This window comes from Trachemys scripta, chromosome 4 (genome assembly GCF_013100865.1).
Source record: "Trachemys scripta elegans isolate TJP31775 chromosome 4, CAS_Tse_1.0, whole genome shotgun sequence".
NCBI lineage: Eukaryota > Metazoa > Chordata > Testudines > Emydidae > Trachemys > Trachemys scripta.
This window is the reverse complement of record NC_048301.1, coordinates 104,167,764-104,173,763: the sequence shown is the minus strand read 5'-3', so window position 1 is coordinate 104,173,763 and position 6,000 is coordinate 104,167,764. Positions and strand designations below refer to the sequence as shown.

Sequence of the window (6,000 nt, the reverse complement as noted above, 5' to 3'; positions counted from 1 at the left end):
GCCTATTTGACACTGTTTTATATTATTTATTAACATGTTCTATGTGTTTGAACGGTGTTTGTGGGGTTATTTTATTCAATGTTTTATGTGTAAAATTTGTACTGTATAACTTGTATTGTAAAAAGGCACACTGTTTAGGTGAAAAGAGCATTGTCATAGGCAAGTGTGGCAACATTGTGAACTCATCCCCCCACACCCCTCCCCCCATTCCATTATTTCTTATGGGGGAAAATTCCCTGGTATCCATCGTTCCGGTATCCATGGCCCTTTTCAAGAACGCAACCCCGATGTATACTAGGGACCCCCCGTAAATGTCAAAGATGGAGAAAGAACCCCATCCTCATGGCCTATGCTATAACGTCTAGATAAAACTTCCGGATCAGATATTATGGGCCAGATTCTCAGCTGGTATTAAATGATGTAGCTCCATTGAAGCTAAGCAGATTTACATCAGACAGGATCTGGTCCTGGGTTTCTATCTTAGACTTGGATCCTGCAATAGACACTGCACTGGTGGGCAGCTGCACTATGCAGAACCCCATAGACTTCAGTAAGGCTCACAACATAGCACTCCACCAGTTCATTCGTTTGCAGAACAGGGGCATTAATGTGTAACGTTTGTCTCTGTTTGTGAGAGTGCCTGTACCTGTAATCTTTTTGTCCATAGTGTATGTGTAACTCGTGTCTAATATTTGTGAATATGTCTGTCTGTCTCCCTCTGTGTTTGTATCTTCCCCCCTCTCTCTCTCTCTCTGCCAGTAATGTATGCATGTCTCCCTTTGTGTGAGTGTGTGTAATTTACATCAGGTCTCTTTATATTATCTACATTTGTCTGTCTGTATGTGTAACATGTCTGCGTTGTGTGCTATGTAGGCATTTGTCTACGGTGTATGTGCCGGCCTGTGTATGTGCTGAACCAGGACACACTGCTGCAGTAGAGGCTGTTGTTGCTGGAAAGAGGGAGCTCCAGATGCTCTGGCTCCGTAGGGGGCTGGAGTCTTTTTCTCTCTGGCCACCCCCTGCTCCTGGGCGCTCCTGCAGCCTGAATATTTCATTCATGCTTTCTCCTTCGCCATCTCCCTCTCCGATTCAGGGAAAACGTGTGTGGGCGGCCTTTGAAAGGCTCCCTGTCAATCAAGGCGGTGAGCTGAAAAGAAAGAGAGCTAGAGAGATGGGGGGAGAACAGCTTTAATGGGGGTGGTGGGCGGCTGTTGTTGCTGCTGCCGCCAGCCTTGCAGCTCTTCCCAGGGGCATCTGCATAGACAGGGGGAGTGATTCCTGCACCACAAACCTGCTCTGGGGGGCCCACCACCCCATATTCATCACCTGCTGCGAAACCACCTCAAACAAGGGAGGGGGGAAACTTCCCTTTAGCGGGTACTCTGGCTAGCTAACCCCCAGGGCCCCTGGCTGAGCTGCCGTTGCCTTCCATAGGAGAAGGTAGCTTTGCAGCATGCGGGGTGGGTTGGAGAGCTTTGCAGGCTGTCGAGGGGCTTGGGGCGCACTGGGGAGTGGGGTCGGGTGGAGCTCTGCAGAGTCAGCATTGGGGTGCTTTGCAGTAGGTAGAGGGGCTGCAGTGTGTAGGGAGGCTTCCCAATGGGCAATAGCGTTGAAGGGGCTTTTGACTGTGTTGGGGCTGGGGGTTCTTTTAAGCATGTAGTGGGGTTATGGAGCCTTATCCTGTGGCGGGGGATGCTTTGTACTTTGTAGTGGGGTGGGGCTTTAAAATGTGGAGGGTGGGTGCGTGGGTGCCTTGAAGCGCCTAACGGACTGAGGAAGTTTTGCATTGTGGGGATGGGGTCGGGGGGGGGGATTTGCAGTTTCCGGGGGGGTGGGGACGAGTCAGCGTTTGGGGGCTGTGCAGGCTCGGGGGTTGCAATGGGGGGTGGAGCTCCGCCGTGTTAGGGGGACTGGCCGCGCGCGGCAGGGTGGGGGGCTTCGCCGCCTGCATGGAGCCGGGGCGGACGGGAGGAGGGGGCTGTGCGGTGTGCAGGACACACACATGCCCTCACGTCGCCTTCCTCTCCCTGCTGGGCTGCGCTCTCCTGCAGCGCGAGTGAGTGAGTGAGGGGGACTCTTTGTGCGTACCTGGGCGGGCGGGAGGGATGGAGCCAGGTGGGGGGCGGCAGGAGGGGGCCGGGGGGCAGCGTGCATAGCAGCGCTGCGGGAGCCCCGGAGAAAGGCTGGGGAAAGGAGGCGTGGGGCGAGGGGGGAAGGCAAGAGGAGGCTGGTTGTGCAGCGCGGCGGTGGCGGCTCTCAGGAGCGACGGGACCAGCTTGCGCTCGATGGTTAGAGCGAGGGGCAGGATCGTGCTGCACCGGTTGGTTCGGTTCGTGCGCGTTCGTCCGGGGTGTGTGGCTGTGTGTGTGTGGCTGTGTGTGTGTGTGTTGGCCGCTCAGCTCCCCTGCATGCCTTTCCCCCCGCCGCGTCCCAGCTCCATCTCGCCCTGCTGGCTGCTCCTGCTGCTGCACGGGGAGCGATGCACCAGCAGCCTCAGCTCGAGGGGGCTCGGAACCTGGAGTGGGGCTGCGTTTGCTTCATCTTGGAGGGTGAACAGCCGCTAAATAAATGAACCCCGTTGGTGTTGGGGGGGGGGGAGAGAAAGCCGGGGATGCAGGGGAGTTGCTCCGATTTCCGTGCATCTGGCTGTAAATCTGCAAGCAGCATTAAAGGCGGCCGTATAGATTCCGAGTGATCGATAAGACCCATTTTCTCCATCTCTGTTTACATCCCCTAGGCACGAATACCTAGGGGGGGTCCGATCTCCCTTCCCTCCTCCGTCCTTTCCAGCTGCGAGCAGGAGCTGGGGTATTGTTGCGATGTGCAGAGGGTGGGTGGGTGGAATATTTTCAATAGAAAATCAAAAGTAATGCGTTAAAAATACAAAACAAACCCAGGCTAATCTAGTTGTTTAACGGATCTTGCTGGTTGAACAAAATGCAGCTGGCAGGACCCAGGGTTTGGGGGAAATTGGTTTCGAATCACGTACTGGGTGGTTAACCTGATAACTACTCACTGCAGTAAAATATTAACAATAGCAACAGCTTTGCGATGCTCTCCTGGAATAATGCTGCCTTTCGAGCCGGTGTGACAGCCAACGCCATGGTAGACTATCACTTTCTATTAGATGGCAGTGCTGAGAGCAGGATAGTTAATGTAGGTCAGGGGTCTCAAACTCAATTTACCTTAGGGCCAGTGCCAATCCTCAAATCCTCCCAGCGGGCCAATGTCACTCATGCTGCCCAGAAACCACCCCGCAAAAACTCTGCCCCACACCTGCCTAAGGCTCTAGGATGGAGTTTGGGTGGGGGTGGAGGTCTGGGGTAGGGGATTGGGGTGCAGCCTCTGGGAGGGAGTTTTGGTGCAGAAGGGGTGAGAGATTGGGCTCTGGGAGGGAGTTTGGGTGGAGGAGGGGGTCCAGTGCAGGCTCTGGGATGGAGTTTGGGGAATGGGGTGTGTGGGGATAGGGTGCAGGTTCTGGGAGGGAGTTTGGGGGCTGGGGGTGTGGGGATGGGGCGCAGGCCCTGGGAGGGAGTTTGGGAGTAGGAGGGGGTATGTGGGATGGGGATGCAGGGGATGGGAGGGGGTTGGGGGGTGCGGTGCTTACCTGGGGCTCCAAGGCGGTGCAGGTTGGGGGGCCTCCATGTGTCTCTGCCCCCAGGCACCACCTCCGCAGCGTCCCATTGGCCGCAGGGGTGCTCTGGGCAGGGGCAGTGCTCGGAGGCACAGCCCCGCCCCACCGGCAGCCACTGGAGCGAGCAGGCAGATGCTGTTCAACTCTGCTGCGCTGCCAGGGCTCCTGAGGGGGGAGCACCCGGGGGCGGCAGGTGGGGCCAAGGGAGAGACCTGGCCCCAAAACTGCTGGAGCCCCGCAGGCCACATTGGGGAAGCCCATGGGCCGCAGATGGCCTGTGGGCCGGGAGTTTGAGACACCTGATGTAGGTAATGAAGTCCTGGGAAGCTGGGGACTTCTGTACAGTTGCAGGTCTGTGAGGTGGTTTGTTTGGAAGGGTTTTTGGTGGCACAAAGCAGAGAGTGGAACAAAACAGTGACTGTGTAGCCAGTTTGTTGGCTTGTTTACAGTTAAACAGTTATTAAAACTCTGATTTTTCATATGGTTATCTTAGAATATATATGTCTCCTCTTTCTGTGCAGGGGTAATTCTTACACTGCATTTGGGAAAGACGAACAACTCAATATTTTGGGTCTCTGGCATTACACGATTATTACTACATTAAATTCCTTACATTGATTTCAGTAGAGCGATTCCGATTGACAGCAGCTGAGGATCTAGGCCCTTTGTATGTGTTAGATTAATAAATGATAGATTTCAAAGAAGTGTGTGAGCAATACCATCTCTTTGTTTCATGATAGCCATGTGTAGCGGGACATTTGTTGGTGTGAGCTCTGCATTCAGATCAAACAATTTGAGAAAATATTTCTTGCATGAATCATACATTAACGGTTACATTCAGATCTCTAATACCCACAGAGGTCTCATAGACTAAAGCAGGAATTGTGCATACATCACTTAAGGCAGAATTTTGTCCATTGTTATAATATTTGAATAAAAAAATTAACTTTTCCTACACTTGTTTTCTGATGTCCCAATATGAACGCAGAGACGAGCATAGATTGCAGCTCTTTTAAATATATTTGTATCATCAGAACACTGGGATTAAAAGGTTTAAAGTTAGAGTCACTTCCACTTATGCCTCAGGGGTCTGATTATGCTCCAATTGCAATCAGTGGGCATTTTGCCATTGACTTACTTGGGGACCAGATTAGAATCCACAACCCTGATGGTACAAACACATATGCACCTGATGAGTGCCACTCATTTTAATAAGTCTAAATATACAAGCAAAGTCAAGCATTAGAATCCCAAGTGTGCAACTTTGTTTTGCTAAAATGAAATAGGAGTAATCTTTTTCAGTACTGATATCCACTGTCCAGGCTGAATATAGCATTACTGCCAGTAATTTAGGGTCTGAACTTTTAAAGAGTGTTCATTCCTTTGTTACAATGTGTTCTGCAAGCTAGATGTCATTTGGGTGAAGCAAGAAAGTTTATTAGCCTTTAAACAGGGGCCACACACATTCATGGATATACTGTTAGTCTAAAATTATATATATATAATTATATATATATACATATATATATATATTCTCCATCTAATTAAAATAAAGCCATATCCTTTGCTAAAATGTCACCGGTGTACTTTATTCTACTTTCTTTGAGCCCAATCCCTTATATTTCCATAAGACAAGGGCTATTTTGTTGGATAGAATTTTAAAAAATACAAAGAGATAAAAGCAAGCCAGTCTTCAAGTTTCTTAACTTTGCAAAGTGCCAGAGCTCGGTTGCTTGACAAAAGGAGGGTTAAGCGCTAGCCATGGAAGACGCCTGCGGAGGATTTGTACCACCCCTGCATGCTATCCTCCATGTATCATGTGCTCCTGCTGGAATGTTGCTGTGACTATTTACATGTGTTTTAAGTAGCATCTAAAGGCCCTTAGAGAGAGCTGTATCCCATTGTACAAGGCACTGTATGGGCACATATTAAGGGAGAGCCTGGCCCTAAAGAATTTACAATCTACACAGACTGAACAGACACAGGAAGTATGTTTATCCCCATTTTTACAAATGAGGCCTGAAGCGAAGAGAGGGGTGATTTGCATGAGGTCCCATAAAAAAGTCTGTGTGGAGTCAGGAATTCTACGCCTGAATCAGAGTCCAGTGCCTCAGCTACAAGAGCAGCCTTCCTCCCTGTTGCCTTCTTGTCACGCCCATCCTTCCATACAAAACTCTAGCACGGGCAGGAAGGGGCAGTGCAGGTGATATTTTGAAGTTCAGTACACAGATCCAAGTAGCTGCATCTTGTACACAGGCAGAAATTGCCTGTAGACAATGTGTATGTTGGCAAAGCACCAGTACAGCCACTGATACAAGTAAATACAACTGGTGGCCTCAATAGATCTATTAGAAATACCTTAGCTA

General features: G+C 50.5%; 1 protein-coding gene across 6 annotated transcripts in view; it reads left to right on the top strand.

Moving 5' to 3' along the window:
• The first annotated feature begins 1,099 nt into the window (after positions 1-1,099).
• LOC117877276 (tyrosine-protein phosphatase non-receptor type 5-like) overlaps positions 1,100-6,000 on the top strand; it is a 202,237-nt gene continuing 197,336 nt past the window's right edge. For 3 of the 6 annotated variants that reach the window (XM_034770235.1, XM_034770234.1, XM_034770230.1), the window contains exon 1: positions 1,954-2,056. The gene's annotated coding sequence lies outside the window, so the exon portion shown is untranslated. Of the gene's footprint in view, positions 1,143-1,953; positions 2,061-2,250; positions 2,321-6,000 lie in introns of those variants that run through there. The other 3 variants (XM_034770233.1, XM_034770231.1, XM_034770232.1) reach the window with 3 other exon arrangements.